Raw genomic sequence first — 19,611 nt, 5'->3', positions numbered from 1 at the left:
CTACAGTGCTCACATGTTGTGGATATGATATGATGGCTTTTTCCTGAAACAGGGCAACCAATATGTCCAGAGGTATTGGGTGAGGGCAGGCAGAGGTATCATCAGACCTGAAAGAGTTTAAATGTGGTCTTCTAATGAACAAATGCCAAGAAGAACAGAAATCCATATTCCCTTCGTGGTAACTGGATGAAAGGACCTTCAGAAATTCGGCAGACCAAAGGAAACTGTGGCTTCAGAAAGAATCCGTGGAATGAGAAACATTAATATCTGGTAGGTCTGCATGCATAATTTATGGAGTTCGCACTACTGATGTCAGAAAGCCTTTCTGCTTGAGGAGTCTTATAGGCAAGGCAACACTCCTCTGGAATTCTGGGAAGAGGATATGCAAATATCTAATGCCACCACATGTAAGGTGGCTATTCTATCAAAGACAATGTTCGACCTTTTAAACAGGCCTTAGGACATGTTTTGCATTACTTTGAATGAGACCACACTTTCAGGTTGGTGGATGACTTCAGTAGCGCAGTCCAGCTTTTGCAAATTATCCTAGACTTGCAAATAATTTTACAGAGAATGGTTCAAATAAAAGATCACTCCATGTGTCCCAAGTAACAATAGGGTGCGCTCCTACTGGTCTTTGATGTCTTCTTCAGCATTTCCAACCCTTGGTTATAACGTGAAGAGCACGCATCTGAGCCGCCTGTGAAATCATGTCGGATGCATGCTCAGTTCCACATGAAGCATCGTTCACCATTTTGTTAAAGATGATCTGGACCTCTTTCCACTTTGGACCATTCCATTTAGAAACGCAGATCTGATGGACAGCTGCGGACATCAATGGCCGCCCAATAGCTTCTACGAACAAAAAATGGTTGCACTTGGCACGGCTCTTGATCTGGGGTCCTGAATGTACCCTACCTCACCTTATCAGCAGTCAACTTTTCATTTCCAAAAAGTCTAAAAAAATATATGATATCTGTTCTTCTCTTCCTCTTGGGAGGATCCAAACCTCATTCATTCTCCATCCTCCCAACGACACCCAACCTTAAAACCTTATAATTTCCAAAATGCTTAAATTATATCCTTGAACAGGCGTTCTCCCCAAACCTGTGATTTTTTTCATACAAGTGAGTAATTCTTCAGTGAGAGATCAGCACTTCCTGCTCTGGTAGCAAGTTTCTCATCCTCAAAGTCCACAGGGAATGAGGAGACCATTGCAGTGTGGAGCAAAGCATTACTCACTGCAGAGCGGCAACGTGACTGGACTTCAATGTGAATCAGACGAGAGGACAGCATGATCATATCCTGTCTGCAGCTGGCCAACTCTATGCAAGGAAGGAACGCCACCGCAAGGCTTCACACCGCCATTTTTCTATGAAAGGGGGGTTTGCATGATCTTTTGGAAAACCTGTGACGGCTGCACAGGGTTAAAAATAACAAAAATAGTTGAATACTCAACCTTGCAAATGGCAACTGATGGTACCGCAGTCCCGTGACAGTCTTTGTTTGGCTACCGTAACCTGCAGTCCATAAGGCCATCACTTCTGTGGTCACGTACAGAAGACGGAACCAACCCGACCATCTAATGTGTCCTAAACTATACCTTAATAGCAGATATCTTGGGAATGACAGGGTCGGGCATGTTCTCAAGGGAGATGAGCTACTAAAACAAGTGTCTGGCAGCTGACTATTCCCCCTCTCCCTATTGAGAACACATGCACACTCGGCTGAGAGGGAGGTTCGAGTGGAGAGCTTTTGGCCAAAAGCCACCTAAGGTTTACGGCCATCTTTACACAGACTCTGCTACTATCAGGAGTGTTTCCTAATCCATTAATGGCATAAAGCCAAATGAAGCGTCCAGAGTTATGCAAAGGGGAATAGCCCAGTCCACGCGGCTATTCCTGTAACACCGGCTATGGGTAGTACCATCTGAGCCAGAAATGGCTGACATGGCAGTACCCCTTTAGCCAGCTTGCTACTTGCCCATTTTAGTGCAGGTCTGAGCAATATGAATAATGAGACTATCTGGATGCCACAATCATGTATGGTAATATCTGCGATATGTCCTAGCGAGCCCAAAACGAAGACGCTAGATCCTCAGCATCGCTGCTCATCCTGGCGACTGCAATAAACCATATCCGGGAGGGAAGCTTCAACATAAAGTCTAGCTGGCAAATGAAGAAATATGACGAGCGGGCAGACTAGACACCAGCAAGCTATTAGCGGCAGGGATGGAAGGAAAGGTCGTATCATTACCTGCCTGGCGGAAGAGGGAAAATGATAAATTTACCACTGATAATTCCCAACCCCAGGAACAGGCGAGGAATGCAGAGATTAGGCCAGGCGGCCAAGAAACAGGCAGAACCTATTTGAGATGCAGGTAGCTTCTTCCAGGCGACGAGGATTTCTCTCCAGTCTAATAACGCTGGAGCAGTACAACAAAACGTCTATTAAATGAAGAGCGAGAGGAGATGATGAATGATCTGTATGGAGCTCAGTGTCCGAACGCCAAGTGTTGTCAAGGCAGAAAATAAACTGCGTGCATAACTAGATATGAAAGGGCACCGAGAGGCAGGCTCCTAGTACCGCACTGCCGCAGAGGCTGCTTAAATGTACAGGTGCCCACTGCGCCACTTTATTACCTCCGTGCGCTAAATAAATAATTCCACATTTACTGCCATCCTCGTAGTACTATCAGGTCTGAGACACGTAACCGAGAGTATTGGTATTAAATCTTGCAACGGCCGGGTCTGAAAAGCGCAATGTAGAGTCCCATAATGCCACCGAAACACTAGAGAAAAGTTTTCCGCCATCTCATGTCTGACCGGTCAAAGCCGAAACATCAGAGTATAGATCCGACTGAAACGTATGTTCACGTCAGCTCTGGAGTCCACCAGATATGCAATCATATTCACAAATGGACAATGGACATCACTACCCCCCACCCCCAAATGATGGATATAACAGCACAAAAAATTAAATAATGCTAAACTAATAAAAAACAAAAATGAATGGTATAAATCTGCCGTTGAGTTGCCTCTGTACTTTCATTAAACTTGTGATATCTTCTAGGGGCCCGAGACCCCCACTGATCTCTAGAACAAGGGACGAGAACGTTCTCGCTCTTCACTGCAGGACAGGAAGCGAGACCGTCTCAATACAAAGTCTATAAGCCCACCTCATGCAGCAAGAGAGCGTGCCAAGCAAGTGCTTCTTGCCCCTCACTCTAGAGATCGGTGGGGGTCTCAGCGCTCAGTCCCCCACTTATCTAAACTTTCGATGTGTCCCTAAAACATTTCAAAAGTTTAATGAAAGTACAGCGCCACTTTGAGGACCACCCACTGAGCACTTCTGTGATCCATCTCTAACAGCTCCGGCTCTTAGAGCAGCCTTTTGCTCTACAGCCAGGATTGGAGGTAGCTCCAGTTACAACTGGTATTAACCCTTTGATTCCCAGAGTCTGTGACTACGTCATGATCAAAAGACTGTTCTCCCTCTGAGTCCCAGTAATCTGGTCATTAAGCGGTTAAAGGGGTTGCCCCATTACAACTTCAAATTGTCTGACTGACGGGGCCCTCAACGATTATAAGAACGGGGGCCCATATTTACCAATTTGGATAAAGCGATAGCCATGTATGCGCGTTGCAGCTCCTTTTAACATTACAGGAGGTAGCCTAGCACTCACACGCCGCTATGTCCGGCTGTGCCATAGAGCTGAATGGAGTGGCGGACACGAAGGTGTACCTGCCGCTCCAAACAAATGGGGGAACATGGACCGGGTTCTCATAACCAACGGAGGCCACATCGGTCAGACCCCAGCTGATCATACCCTTTGCGACTATCCTGTGGATAGGAGCTAAGTCGTTGTAATAGCACAACCCTTTGCTATACTGTCGCTAAGATGTACCATTACTTTATGACTGGCGGTGAGGGTCCAAACCGCTATAGATCCTGTAAATGAAGTGGTCGCAGCTCTGATTCTGCTGCGCCCTCCTTATTGTAGTGCCAAAAATGGCACTACAATAAGGAGGGGGGGGGGGAAAAAAAAAAAACAGTGTGCGTACAGTTTTAGAATTTCATGCGTCTGTAAAAAAATTAATAAAAAAGGGATTCTGAAATCACCCTAAGGTCAATTTACACTAAAGCCATTCTAAATGTTTCCAAAAAATTGCTCATATGAATGCACAAAAAGGATCAACAATTAGTCATCGAAAGACTGAAATTGTTCCGGGTTTTACTCCATCTGTTGCAGAACAAAAACGAGCCTAACCAGCTCAATGCATGACTGAGCCTGCAAGGAATGCTGGGAGATTTCAGCTCTGGACTATAATACAGACTGTAATGCAAGACCAGTACAGAGGATTGCAATGTAGATGATTTCTACCCATTTCTACAGTACGATGGTGCAGTAACATGTGGAAAGCGCTTCAATTCTAAAAGGGAGGTCACCTGCTGTTAAGACAGCAGGGACGGGCTGGCCATAGACCTTACAGGGAAAGGTCCTGGTGGGCCGATGGCCAGTAGGCCGCCCAAGCCCTGCTCTTTGCCGCTGACCAGTTACATAATGAGCTCTCAGCAGTAATTAACGCTGTGAGAATCAGGTTCTCATGTACCCGACCGGCGACCGCACATGTCCTCCTGAATTCAACTGCTGTGGCCACATCTCACATCCTAAGCCCCCTGCTCCATAGACAACTGGAGGAGTACAGAAGATGGCAGCCATTGATGGCCACCACAGAGGGACAGCTTTTCGGGCAATACATTATGCTGCACTGTGGTATATAGTTTTGATCAGATGATATTTTGCGCTATAGTATTGCTGACCCCCCATTTTTATTTTTTATTTTTCCCAGGGGCACTTTAAGTTCCCAGTCCGCCCCTTTAAGGCAGGCTATTATTAAATTCAACAGGATCAGCAGAACTCTATTCTTCGAGAGGAGAAGTAACAATCCTAATCATTTCATCTCCATTCGATCAGAATAATTACTCAGCAATGAGTGGGCGACAAATGACTTAAGCAGCAACCCTCAATTGGAAAGTGGGAAACACAATCATCTCATTCTTCTGCAGGAAGTGAATGCGGGACGGCCTCTTGGGGAGGTCAAGAGGACAGGGAGTGGGAACCGGCAGATCTTACGGTTACATGACTAAACAATGACGCCGCGGTGACCCGATCCTCCGGAAGGAATGTCGTATTCTCTAAGTACACCATCGCTCAGCTCCAGCGTGGTCCACACGTTCTCGCTGACCAGATCATACTGTGGTTTCCCATCTACATTTTCATCTTAATTCAACTTCTGAGCAAGACTTTAACAGAGCAGACAGAGTATCTATAGTGCAATGCTTCACATGCTAAAAGGAAATGTGCACTACAGACATCGAGGGCACGACGACGAGAAGCTTCTCTAGTTTTATAACAATTTGGCCTCAATAAGCAGCTACCCAACGGACCTTCAGGATCACAAAAAAATACACAAGAATCAAAAGCTATGCTCTCACCTTGCTCAGAACCATATGATATTCTAAAACAGGCATGCTCAACCTGCGGCCCTCCAGCTGTTGCAAAACTACATCTCCCAGCATGCCCGAACAGCCTACAGCAGGGCATTGTGGGAGTTATAGTTTTACAACAGCTGAAGGGCAGCGGTTGAGCATGCCTGTTCTAAAAGAAGCAACTCCGCATACCGCCTCGATTCAAAATCTCTAGCCGCTCCCGAGTCTAACTGGCAACATCCTATGGGGCGATTTATTTTCTCCTTACGCTCATTTTCAGGCGTAAAAAAGCCAAAAGCTGCTGTTTCGCAACTTTTTAAAATACCACTGAGCCTAAATCTAGTAGCACGTAGCATTTCTACTCTGCCCTTGCCACTTTTTTAAAAAGAGGCGTTGTGTGGCCACCAGCCACAGGAAAATTCATCATGTGGCGTAATTGACTAAAATCAATAGCTACGAACTGGCGTCGTAGCTGCACATTGTCCTAAATTAAGCACATCCTCCGGCGTCACAAAGAATATCAAGACCAACGTAGCGCGCGCTGGTCTTGATAAGTTTTCCTCCTTGTGTCTAATCCCGTGGTCACACCTCTTCCACTTTTCCCCTAAAGAATGTAGGTTAGAAAGAAGTATAAAACAGTTGAGAGTGACTGCAACATCAGACTACACAAAGGGATTGTTTGTAGTCTGTAACCATGGAGACACAAAGGTCTGCATAGGAGTTGTAAACACAAAAACAGTTTTTAGGGCTCTTTCACACTTGCGTTCTTTTCTTCCGGCATAGAGTTCCGTCGTCGGGGCTCTATGCCGGAAGAATACTGATCAGGATTTTATCCTAATGCATTCTGAATGGACAGTCCGTCCTTCAGGATGCATCAGGATGTCTTCCGTTCCGGAACGGAACGTTTTTTTGGCCGCAGCAAATAGCGCAGCATGCTGCGCTTTTTGCTCCGGCCAAAAATCCGGAACACTTGCCGCAAGGCCGGATCCGGAATGAATGCCCATTGAAAGGCATTGATCCGGATCCGGCCTTAAGCTAAACGTCGTTTCGGCGCATTGCCGGATGCGACGTTTAGCTTTTTCTCAATGGTTACCATGGCTGCCCGGACGCTAAAGTCCTGGCAGCCATGGTAAAGTGTAGTGGGGAGCGGGGAGCAGCATACTTACCATCCGTGCGGCTCCCGGGGCGCTCCAGAGTGACGTCAGGGCGCCCCAAGCGCATGGATGACGTGATCGCATGGATCACATGATCCATGCGCAATGGGGCGCTCTGACGTCATTCTGGAGCGCCCGGGGAGCCGCACGGACTGTAAGTATACTGCTCCCCCGCTCCCCACTACTACTATGGCAACCAGGACTTTAATAGCGTCCTGGGTGCCATAGTAACACTGAAAGCATTTTGAAGACGGATCCGTCTTCAAATGCTTTCAGTTCACTTGCGTTTTTCCGGATCCGGCGTGTAATTCCGGCAAGTGGAGTACACGCCGGATCCGGACAACGCAAGTGTGAAAGAGGCCTTAGACAGTTTTTTTTAATCATAGCTACTTACCAATAAAAATGAAGCTACTTTGCAAGAAAGTGGATTAGAGCAACAAAAAAAGGTTTCAAAAGGTTTTCCAGGTGTTTACTATTGATGACTTGGGGTCCATTCACACGTCCGTAATTCTGGCTCTGCATCCGTTCTGCAATTTTGCAGAACAGGTGCGGACCCATTCATTTCAATGGGGCTACAAAAGATGTCTGCATCCATAGTTCCATTCTGCAGCCCCGCAAAGAAGATAAAGCATGTCTATCATAGGGCCGGCCATGTGAGCTCCGCAAAATGCAGAACACACGGCCGGTATCCATGTTTTGCGGATACGGACATCTGAATGGACCCTAATCCCGAGGATCGGTCATCAGTATCTCGCCGTTGGGGTTCGACATCTGGCACCCCCGCCAGTATGCTGCTTGAAGGTGTTGAAACACTCCAGTGAGGGCCACGGCTTACTGGCAGCTTACCAAGACCTGGGACTGTCCTTGGCATTGCAGCTCAGCTCCACTAAGCTGAATGGGACTAAGCTTTGCCTAAGCCATGGGACTGATGAATGCGCCGTCACTGGCCTGGAAAGCGCCCGCAACGCCCAACCTCTCTTCAAGTTGCTGATTAGTGGGGGTGCCAGATGTTAACAACCCCACTGATTAGATATTGATGACCTATCTTGAGGACAAGTCATCAATATTAAAGGGGTTATCCAACATCATACAACAGCAAGCCCCATGTGCCGGGCACCTCAGACGGAACATACTTACCCTTCTCCGCTCCTGGTCCCTGCACCGCCGCTGCTGCTTCTCCTGGTACACGGAAGAAAACATCCGGTGTTGGAGGGGAGTAGCCAATGGGGGGACGAGGACGAGTCTCCCTAGCGTCACCTGTGATGCTAGGGAGGCTCGTCCCTGCCTGCCATTGGCTGCATCCCCCAACACCGGAAGTTTTCATCCGTGTACAAGGAGAAGCAGTAGCGGAGGTGCAGGGACCAGGAGCGGAGCAGGGTAAGTATATTCCCTCTGAGGTGCCCGGCACATGGGGGTCTGTTGTATGATGTTGGATACCCCCTTTAAACATCTGGAGAACACCTTTAAAAAGGTGGACATTCTTTGGCACACTGTATTTGCAGTCAACATCAATCTCTCTTGTAAGAGGAGCTGACATACTTGTTGTGTGGCCATACACTGGGTCGAATAGCTCTAACCTTCAGCTTTGATATGGCATCCCACAGATGCCCCTAATTATCCGTTAATCTACTCATTAAGTAGTGTGCCATGATAATACTACGACCTTCAGAGATCATCTTCATCCATGTATATGTGGACTAAATGGGGGTCACACGTGCTGTCAGTACGCACCGAGCTAAGTGATGGCTTCAGGGGGAATTCACAGACTGAGTAGCCGGTCCCAGCAGGGAAGAGACGAGGGATCGATCGCCGAAACCTCTGCCTGTTCTAAGAGCTCTATCACGCAGTGATAAATGGTCTCAGTGGGTTATGGCTTCCTCGAATATGGGAAGCAGCAGATGCTAATGTAACAGGACAGAGGCCATTGAGTAAGTAAAGTGAGGCTTGTAATTAAACACAACGCAAAAATGTGTCTAATATTTTATATATTTCGGATAAGCGCTTGGGCAGCGTGCCCGCTTCATGGAGCCCTTCACCACCTGCCACCAGGCACAATCTCTGCACAATATTAATGGCTCCATTATACTCTGCACTCAGAATCTTTAAATGTAAAAGCAAAAAGATATATTTTTTTTTAAAAATCCCACACATTGCCAGGACTAGAGGTTTTTAGATTTTATTAAAGGGGATTTCCAAATGTGTACTTCCGACGCTACATCCGAAGTCGCTTGGCAAAAAAATTTGTTATAATGCTGTACGGAGACCCTTCTCCATACAGCATCAGAATGTACTGCCTCCGATGAGGCGAAGTCCATTATTCACAAAGTCGCGCAAGACTTTGATGAATAACTTTGGTAACCGATTATTACAGTGAAATGTGCCACTCAGAACTGAAGCCACATTCGGCTCCAAGTTTTGAAGTGGTTTTCACTGTAATAATCAAAGCGCGACTTTGTGAGTAACTTACTTGGGCTCATTAGCACCCATACATTCTAATACTGTACGGAGACGAATCTCCGTACAGTACTATAACAATTTTTTTTTTAGCAAAGCGGCTTTGGATGTAGCTCTACCGATGAACTATCCTCAGGACAGGTTATCACCATGTGATTGGTGGGGGTCCGATACCTGACGATCAGCAGAATGAAGAGGCTGTGGCGGTCCTGTGAGCACCACGGGCAAGCACAGCGCCAATCATTGTATAGAGGCTGTGCTTGGTATCGCAGCTCATTACCATTCACTTAATTGGGGCTATGCTGCATCTAGGCCACGTGACCGAAGTCCGTGATGTCACTGGCCTAATGTAAGCTTTGAGAAAGCCGCCACGCTCACAGGATCTCCGGGGCTTTCTCAAAGAGCTAATCAGCGGGGGTCCCGGGTGTGGACCAGATTCTGATGACCTGTCCAGAGGATGTAGTCGATTTTAAGGAAGCCCTCTAGTGTATGGTACCTAAGGAAAGAATCATGCTCACCTGCTTCCCGCCAGGCTGGCATCCTGGCTCCTTCCGGCGATCTTCCAGCCTCTGGGTGGTGTATGTGCTTCTGCAGCCAATGACTGGCCTCAACAGTGACGTGTCCCAAAGTAGCACATATACCAAGGTGGGGGCCAGAATAACGCTGAATAGAGCTGGGGTGCTGGACCAGAACAGGTGGGTATGATTCTTTCCTTGCCTACTTAAAAAGGGACCAGATACTAGAAAAACCCAATGCATAAAACAGTAGTTTTCATTGACAGCAAGGTTATACTTTAAGAATATTAAAGGGGTTTTCTGAAATTATTTAACCGATGATAGGTCATCAGTATCTGATCGGTGGGGGTCTGACACCCGGGACCAGCGCTGAACAGCTAGCTGTTTAAAAAAAAGGCTGCGGCGCTCCTGTGAGCATCGGGGCCTTCTTACACTTTACCAAGCACATTGTCGTACATTGTATAGTGGCTGTACTTGGTATCGCAGCTCAGCCCCATTCACTTCAATAGTGCTGAGCAGCACCTAGGCCAGTGATGGCTAACCTTGGCACTCCAGCTGTGGTAAAACTACAACTCCCAAGATGCCCCCCTTGCTTGGTTGCTCTCAGAACTCTATAGAAATAAATGGAGCATGCTGGGAGTCGTAGTTTCACCACAGCTGGAGTGCCAAGGTTAGCCATCACTGGCCTAGGCCATGTGACTGACGAACGGGATGTCGCTGGCCTAGGGAAAGCTGCGAGAAGGCCGCAGATCTACTGCGAGCACTGGTGCCTTCTCAAACAGCTGATCGGCAGGCATCCCGAGTGTCTGACCCCCACCGATCAGATACTGACGACCTATCCAAAGGATACGTCATCAGTTAAAATCTCTTAGAAACCCCTTTAGAGAATTAGGACACACAGCATATTGGAGAGCTGCACAGTTTCATTATACAGTGAGGGAGATTAAAGGCTATGTAAACCTTTGGGGGCAATTTCTTTTTTTTATTATTGAATTATACTTATTTTGAGCTAAAATTCATTTTCTCAATTGGTCTTTATTAACAAAATTGAATCCTTTTTTCTGTACAGAGCAGACATGCTCTAGTAGCTTCATGTGGACTTTGTCTTTTCTGTCATCTGGGGAGCTGACAGGCTCCTCGTCTCTGCTCTCACATTACAATCACTTATTAAAGCTCAATCCTCATCTTACTGATAAGAATGTGGCTTAAAGGGGTTGTCTCATCATGGACAATGGGGGCATATCCTAGCGACACATGCCGCCATTTTCCATGATGAGACAACCCCTTTAAATAAGTGTTTATGACCTCTGGAGTAGTTTAGAGAGAAGGGTTAAAGTGAAAGTACAAATCACACAGCTGGACAAATAGTTAACCCTTTCTGACTAACTGCTCAATACTTTTAATAAAGGCCAATTAAAAATATGATTTCTAGCAAAAAAAAAAGGTTAAATGCAAATCAAAAAAAAAAAAAAAAAAAAATGGACTCCAAAAGGTGTACATAGCCTTTAAGGGGGTGCATATGCATCTACACTCAGAGAGCATCTGGACATAAATAGTGTACTCAAAATGAGCCCTAAGGGAACAGATTACGGATTTTCTCCTCATCTTGCCACAATTTAGCAAAATCCAAAACCAATCCACGACGACGTCTTCACGTGTTACCTGCGGATTTGACGCAGATCTGACACGGATTTCAGCCTGTGCGCTTCAAAAAGTGAAACCCACAGCATACACTTAAAATGCTGGAGGATTTAAAATCCACACCACGGGTCAGTTTCGGACGACGATTTTCTTCTATAGCACGTGGATGAGTTTTTGTAACACGTCACCCACTTTGCTTTTCCTGTAACGTGCAGATTTTTCTGCTCGTAATTCCGTGGCGGAAAATTGGGTGCACATCCATCAAATGTGAACATAACCTCAAGGTGGAGAGGGCGATAGCGGGGAATAGCTGGGACCCTTTTTTTTGGCATCAGGAAGTAAAAGCACAAAATCCATCAGAATCCACATTGAAGAAGCAGGGCACCATACTGTCATTCCATTGAAACGCGCTAGCTCTCCTACCCTTCCCTATATATAAATGCAGGTTCAGTACAGATCAATTAACCCTTTAATCGCGGCCACAAGCTGTAAAATACATGTGGCGCTCCCTTGGCCAACAACATACATTGGAAACTCTGCCTAGTTCTCGTTAGGAAAGTATTTCTTAAGTAAACCGAAACGTGAAAGGTCCTCTTCAAATATCCTGCTGGCACCTAGAGCAGCGTCCTTTATTATTTTACGGCTGGCCGCAGTACGGAAAATGGGGCTTGGCGAAACTCTGACATTTAACCCCACCTGTACAATGCACCAGTCCACTTACAAGAATTTCATGCCTGTCCTACCCATATACCCCCGCACAAAGATCAGTCACGGACCACTTATCAAGCACACGATGGGTTAAGCCATCCGATACTGTATAACGGGAGGAAATGCAGCGCTGTAACACTAGAACGCCACCGCTAAAACGTTCAGAGAAAAGCAAATGTCAAACATCTCCCCATAATGACAGGAGACCGGGGCCCAATGTAAAAATAAGGGTTCTTCACCAAAAATATCTGATTAAAAGAGAAAAAACTATTTTTTTAACCCCTTCTCTGCAATTTGCAATATGGACATGAAGTAAGGATATGAGTAATTTAGGACAGACTGGTTTCTAGGCATCTGGTTGCATGGCAACCAATCAATTGTTCCAGCTGAACGGTCATTCTCCGGCTGAATTCACATGCAGGGAAGATGTCTAACTCCAAGGGAGTGGGTGGCTTAGGACACTCCTAATAGCGGTGGTCCCACTGGTCCGACTCTCACCACTCTAATATTTATTATCCGTCCCACGAATGTTAATGGCTGGAATATCCCTTTAAGACTAGAAAAATCCTATGAGCATCTTCATGCGTAAAAAAATGCACACGGCCGTGTCCGTATTTTGGTCCGCAAAATGTGGACCCACAAAATATGATTATCTTCCATATGCATTCTGCATTTTTCTCACTCCCATCAATAGAAAGGACTATGCTCACCCGCAAAATGTACTACTAGAGGACACGTGCCATCATTTGCTAAATGGCCACACGGATCGCAAAAAATACGGATGTGTGCCCGGCCCATAGAAATGAATGGGTCAGTGTGCTATTGGATGGCATGTGGATTAAAAATATGGTGGTGTACAAGAGGCCTTAGAGAGGGGTGAAGGGCGGGGATTTCTAATAGGGCATTCATACAGGGGTTGCCCCCCGTCCATTTAAGAGGTACAAGTCAGCTGGCACCAGTCTAAAAACTAGAGAAAGGAGGAGCAGGCCAAGGATTAAAGTGATGCATAAATTTATAATTCTACGGGCTGAGCTATTATTATTGTGATTACAGACTAAGGCTACTTTCACATTAGCGTTTTTTTGCGGATCCGTCATGGATCTGCAAAAACGCTTCCGTTACAATAATACAACCGCAAGCATCCGTCATGAACTGATCCGGTTGTATTATGTCTTCTATAGCCATGACGGATCAGTCATGAACACCACTAAAAGTCAATGGGGGACGGATCCGTTTTCTATTGTGTCAGAGAAAACGGATCGGTCCCCATAGACTTACATTGTGTGCCAGGACGGATCCGTCTTGCTCCACACCACATCGCGGACAGAAAAACGCTACTTGCAGCGTTATTTTGTTCGCGATGGGAATGCAACGGAATGCATTTTGGTGCATTCCGTTTTGTTCCCATTGACAATGAATGGGGACAAAACTGAAGTGTTTTCTTCTGCCATTGAGATCCTATGACGTTAATGTGAAAGTGGCCTTATCGATGGCCCAGGAGCCGGCTCCTCATGAATATAATACAGACCCCAAGACTAAGGGCTCATGCACACGAACGTTTTTTGCGTTCTGTATACGGCCCGTATTTTGATTCCGTATACGGAACCTATCATTTCAATGGGTCCGCACTCTGTGTGCTGTCCGCATCCGTTGCTCCGTTCCGTGGGCCCGCAAAAGTTATGAGGCATGTCCTATTCTTGTCTGTTCTGCGGAGAAGAATAGGCATTTCTATAATAGGCCTCCTGTTCCGTTCCGCAAATTGCAGAAGGCACACAGACGGCATCTGTTTTTTGCAGATCCGCAATTTGCGGACCGCAAAAAAAAACTGCACGGTCGTGTGCATGAGCCCTGATAGTCAAATAAGATTTCATTGGCTCCTAGCAAGATGACATTCTCTTCTCCAGTCTCTTATTGTGACTAGGTACACCCGCTATTCAGAACCTGGGAAAGCTGGGTGGGAACTGTAAATGTGCCCATACATTAATAGAAAACTTGCTCGGACGACCCCCATCTATCCGGACTCTCCCATATACATTCAGTTTGGCCAGGCTTGTTTGTGTTTTTAACGGGGAGAGAGGAGAAAGCTGCTGCAGAACTTCTGGCGGTGGAATATCCCCTGGAAGAACAAAAGGATCGGGCGAAAAAATTCAAGAGAGCTGGGCCTTTGTTGGCAGGTTGAAAACGGATGGCTCGGTTATGTAGCCCTAAAGGGGTATCCACAGCATAGGTGATAACTATTAGATCGGTGGGGTTCCTACCACTGATCACGAAAACGGGGGCTCCGTACCCTGTGGATTGGATGGTTGGGAAAGTGCACCGCCACTCCGTTCAATTCTATGGAAAAGCAGAATACAGCACTCAGCTCCGTCTATTTAAGGGGACTCCACAGGGTACAGGGTTCTGTTCCTGCGATAGGACCCCCATCGATCTGATAGTTATCCCCTTATGCTGTGTATAGGGATTAACGTGTTCTAACCGGAATACCCCTTTAAGGTTGACCGTATTATTATTATTATTATCTACTCTACTTTCCCAGAAACAGATACAGGAAAAGTTGCCAAATACAATTTTAGATCTGGTTGACAGAATGGGGATCAAGTACTCATATTGTAAACTAGGGTGAAACTCCTAATTGTTGAATTATCAGAACAAGAAGAGTTAAACCTGCCAGAACGCACAGATTTCATGTCTTTGGGGTGGTTAACCCTTGAGAGGCACAGGACCGACTGGTATGGCGGCATAAAAAAAATCAGCGTGAAAGTGCAGGTCCCGGCTATGCCACAATTCACTTAGAGTGCGGCAAGTAATAAGTGGTGCTGAAGGGGTTAATCTCCCCCCATAGCTTCAAGGTAACCCTAAAACTACAGGTACAGGAAGGGTTAACGCCATCCATGTATTGCTAGTTTCTGATTACACACTAAACACAGGGAGGAAAGAAGAGGAAAAACCAGCTGAACTTGTGTGCGGGTGCGGGGCGGCGCACACCAAAATATCAGCTTTTCTATCCGGGTGCTCGGAGTGTAAACAGTCGCCCGTAGGAGGTGAGAGGAAGGTTAGAAAAATACACACACACACAGTGCTCCCGACTCCTCCCAGCACCTGTGAGCCAGCCACTTCCTGTCCCAAGGTCACCTCGCTAAATCTGGCTCACCTGCCGCCACCGCCAAGGCTACAGGAGATCCTTAAAGGGGTTGTCTCACTTCAGAAAGTTCCATTTATTATGTAGAATAAGTTACTACAAGGCACTTACTAATGTATTGTGAATGTCCATATTGCCTCCATTGGTGGCTGGATTCATTTTCCCCATCACATTATACATGACTTGTTTCTATGGTTACGACCACCCTGCAAATCCATCAGTGGTGGTCGTGCTTGCACACTATAGAAAAAAAAAAAAAAAAAAAAAAGCGCACCAGACTATGCGCACTTCCGCGGTACCGGTCATCAGAGAGGTCGACACTTTTTCCTAAAAAGTGTGCAAGCAGGACAACAGCCGTTGGATTGCAGGGTGGTCGTAACCCCTAGAAACGAGCAGTGTGTAATGTGATGGAAAAACGGATCCAGCCAGCAAAGGAGGCAATATGGAGAATAAATGAGTAAGTGCCTTGCATTCGCCATCTCTACATGATAAATGCCATTTGCTGAAGTGAGACAACCCCTTTAAAGGGAACCTGTCACCGGGATTTTGTGTATAGAGCTGAGGACATGTGTTGCTAGATGGCCGCTAGTACATCCGCAATACCCAGTCCCCATAGCTCTGTGTGCTTTTATTGTGTCAAAAAAACGATTTGACATATATGCAAATTAACCTGAGATGAGTCCTGTACGTGAGATGAGTCAGGGACAGGACTCATCTCAGGTTAATTTTCATATGTATCAAATCGTTTTTTTGACACAATAAAAGCACACAGAGCTATGGGGACTGGGTATTGCGGATGTGCTAGCGGCCATCTAGCAGCCCATGTCCTCAGCTCTATACACAAAATCCCGGTGACAGGTTCCCTTTAACCCTAGAAAAGAAACCACAGCTCAGGGAACTAAAAGGGGGAACCTTTAAATCCCCAATGTGGTCCCTCCCACAGGGGTAAATACCCAGCTTTCCCAGAGCTCAGAATGGTAATGATGCCTAGCTATGCATTTATATGGGGGCATGACAAGTTCCGTAACTATATAAATGTTTCCCATTTGCCATTTAAAGACCTTAAAAAAGTTGGAGGACCACTACAGCGGAAACTTTAATGGCAGCCATAAAAAAAAACAACTAAGGAACAGTGGTATTTGTCCGACCGCTCCTCTGAATATTTGCCAGGTTTGGCCGGATCTCCGCCGATCCCCATTTGCATGGCAGCGCCCAGTTGTGACGGATCTGGCAGGCTGTCCCCGGCCGGCACAGCCTGCTGGATCTGTTTAACGCAGATGTGAATCAAATCTAACAAAGGACAGCGCCACTTCTGTCCACTGGATGTGTCTGGTACTGCAGTTCAACCCATTTGCTTGAATAAATTAATCTTTGACAACCCCGTCTAAAGAGTCAGTCTAATTAGCACCTCAAAAAAAAAAAAAAAAAAGTGTCAGTAACTACAGGGGTTGATTAGCTGCTACGTATTTTCCTCAGCTCCATTAGGGCAGAGCTGCGATCTGTGACTACAGTTTAGCTACAGTGATTACAGGGAGTCTAAGGTAGTCTGAGACACGCCTCCTGTCTTATCATTGGTCGAGGCTGCTGCTCCGCCCCCCTTTCTTTGCAGCTCTTCCTCCTGTGATTGGCTGCAGAGTACAAACACAAGCTCACCACAGGCTCACTGGGAAATCAGGGCATGCAGGATGGATTTCTATTACCGCAAGGGCGAAATGATTATAAAAGTACAGACTACAAAACCACCGGGGAGAGGAACATTATGTCATTTCTGCACAAATACTGAGGGGAATGAGCCTTTAGAAAGCGGGTCTCTGGTAAAAATCTGCTTTTGGAAACTTTTGCCTATTCCATGGCACAAAGATGAAGGCCACCTGTAAACATCGATCGTCGGGAAGAGGAATATTAAATCACAGCATGCAGCAATTTTTGCAATGACGTTCGACAAAGGGTGAATTTTTGCCACAATTTGATGCATCGTTTGATGCGGCATTTTTGCCTTATCCTTAAAAAAAATTGCAGCTCGACTTTAAATTACTCAAAACACTGATGACCCCCCCCCCCCCCACTCCAGTTCCCACCTATTCTGACTTTTTAATATCGCAGTATTCGGTCCTTTGCTACGTTGCCACAGCCTACATACAAACTTTAGTTCACCTCGCCTTCCTGCTGCCTGAGGCGATCACCTCACCTGGCCTCATTGGTGGCGCACCCCTGTCTATGACTATCAGTTTCTTATACTAATCGCTACCGGTTGGATCGGCCAACAAACTGCTCCGCCTATGGCTACCGACAGGTTCTGGAGGATCAGCCCGTTGCCCATCTACCTATATAAATGCCACATTCTTTACAAGATCTCTTTTATTCGTAAGCAACGCCGATAACTCTCGAGGCACAGAGTTTTGCAACATGTCCCTAAAGGCAGAGATTTAATAAAAACACTCAAATACCTTAAATATTCTTGGGGCCACAGATACATTCCGCACGTTCATTTCCATGCAGGTGGAAAGAGCGCCGCTTGTGGTATTCTTGTCTGACGGCCAAGGAGCGAGCGAAGACTGACTCCACGCTACGGAAGAGCTGAGACAGGAATTCTGCGGTATGTTGTGGCTGGGATCAGTCCGATAATATCTGTCTGCCGTATGGTAGAACCCCGGCTGGGGTATCTACATCTGCCCCGAGTCACATGCAACAGGTCAAATACTTGCAAAAAAAACTGAAATATTCACTAGAAAAGTAAACCATCAAGTCATTCTCTTGCTAAAAAAAAAAAAAAAAAAAAAATTTAACCACCAACCATTAGATTTTTAACCCAGTATTACCAGACATCTGAAAGGCATATCTGCCCTGGAGATGTCCGTCCGGCTAGGAGGAGTCAGACATAAGAGATTTCCGAAGCTCCCCATGTCTTCTGCAGTCTACGAGAGCTCTCGTGTCAGAAGATGATCCCGGGTTTTGGCAGTAAGTCACCACGTCGGCTTTGTGCACCCTGGCTACGTCAGCCGTCCGCCTTGGAAACAGCTAGCATTGAAAGGGTGGCCGAGCTGCAGAGGGTGGAGGTGCAGACTGACTCACACACCCCGACGTACATCCTGCTGAATGCAGGGAGAACAAGGCCTCCATAGTGTGGTCATGTGTAGTCAGGAATGCTACCGGTCTACACACATGGACCAGGGAGCGGAGCTCTCTGCTGAAGGCTGCGTCTGCTCCTGAACAGACTCCATGTTTTCAGAGCCCATTATGCAGAAAGGAGATGACTATATCTGGACTGTATATGAAGACACGGTCTGCATCTCTTAAAGGGGTTGTCCCACAAAAAATATTCTAGTTTCCAAACCAGCACCTGGATCTGAATACGTTTGTAATTGCATGCAATTAAAAATGTAGTATACCCACAGAGTTATGCAATAAAATGTATCTGTATAGCGCCAGCTGCAGTTTGTTTTTTCTTATTTCTTTGTCCGGCTCACTGATGGTCACACATGCTCAGTTTCGAGCATGGACACGCCTCCTGAGCCTGTGATGGGGGAGAGCATGGACACGCCTCCTGAGCCTGTGATGGGGGAGAGCATGGACACGCCTCCTGAGCCTGTGATGGGGGAGAGCATGGACACGCCTCCTGAGCCTGTGATGGGGGAGAGCATGGACACGCCTCCTGAGCCTGTGATGGGGGAGAGCATGGACACGCCTCCTGAGCCTGTGATGGGGGAGAGCATGGACACGCCTCCTGAGCCTGTGATGGGGGAGAGCATGGACACGCCTCCTGAGCCTGTGATGGGGGAGAGCATGGACACGCCTCCTGAGCCTGTGATGGGGGAGAGCATGGACACGCCTCCTGAGCCTGTGATGGGGGAGAGCATGGACACGCCTCCTGAGCCTGTGATGGGGGAGAGCATGGACACGCCTCCTGAGCCTGTGATGGGGGAGAGCATGGACACGCCTCCTGAGCCTGTGATGGGGGAGAGCATGGACACGCCTCCTGAGCCTGTGATGGGGGAGAGCATGGACACGCCTCCTGAGCCTGTGATGGGGGAGAGCATGGACACGCCTCCTGAGCCTGTGATGGGGGAGAGCATGGACACGCCTCCTGAGCCGTGATGAGGGAGAGCCTGGACACGCCTCCTGAGCCGTGATGAGGGAGAGCATGGACACGCCTCCTGAGCTTGATATAATTCTAGCAGAGCAATGAATCAGGAGATCTCTGGATCCATGTGAGGTACAGGGCTGGTTCTAGCTTTGTTACAAAGAGGTTATGTACTGTATGATTAGTTATGGGATAACCCCTTTAAGCCATGTATTGGATTAAGACCCAAGACCTGAAGGCCACCAATGATGTGGAAAACTAGCTACGCATGCACCAAAATGAGTGGGTCTGTCTGGGCTAGGATGACTCCCTACCTATGGGATAGGTGATAAATGTAAAAATGCTGGGGGGGTCAAACCTATGGGACCCCCACTGATTGGAGTACAGTGCTAGGCTACCTCTGGCAGTCCCACAGAATTGAACAGA

The 19,611-nt window shown here is 46.9% G+C and overlaps 1 protein-coding gene across 4 annotated transcripts in view; it reads right to left on the bottom strand.

The window, feature by feature from the left end:
* SIPA1L3 (signal induced proliferation associated 1 like 3) overlaps window positions 1–19,611 on the bottom strand; it is a 129,431-nt gene that overhangs the window by 72,080 nt on the left and 37,740 nt on the right. The window contains exon 1 of one of the 4 annotated variants that reach the window (XM_044305308.1): window positions 17,552–17,960. The exons of the other annotated variants lie outside the window; for them this stretch is intronic. The gene's annotated coding sequence lies outside the window, so the exon portion shown is untranslated. Of the gene's footprint in view, window positions 1–17,551; window positions 17,961–19,611 lie in introns of those variants that run through there. 4 annotated transcript variants of the gene reach the window in all.

This window comes from Bufo gargarizans, chromosome 9 (genome assembly GCF_014858855.1).
Source record: "Bufo gargarizans isolate SCDJY-AF-19 chromosome 9, ASM1485885v1, whole genome shotgun sequence".
Lineage (NCBI taxonomy): Eukaryota > Metazoa > Chordata > Amphibia > Anura > Bufonidae > Bufo > Bufo gargarizans.
This window is presented reverse-complemented; position numbering and strand designations above follow the sequence as displayed.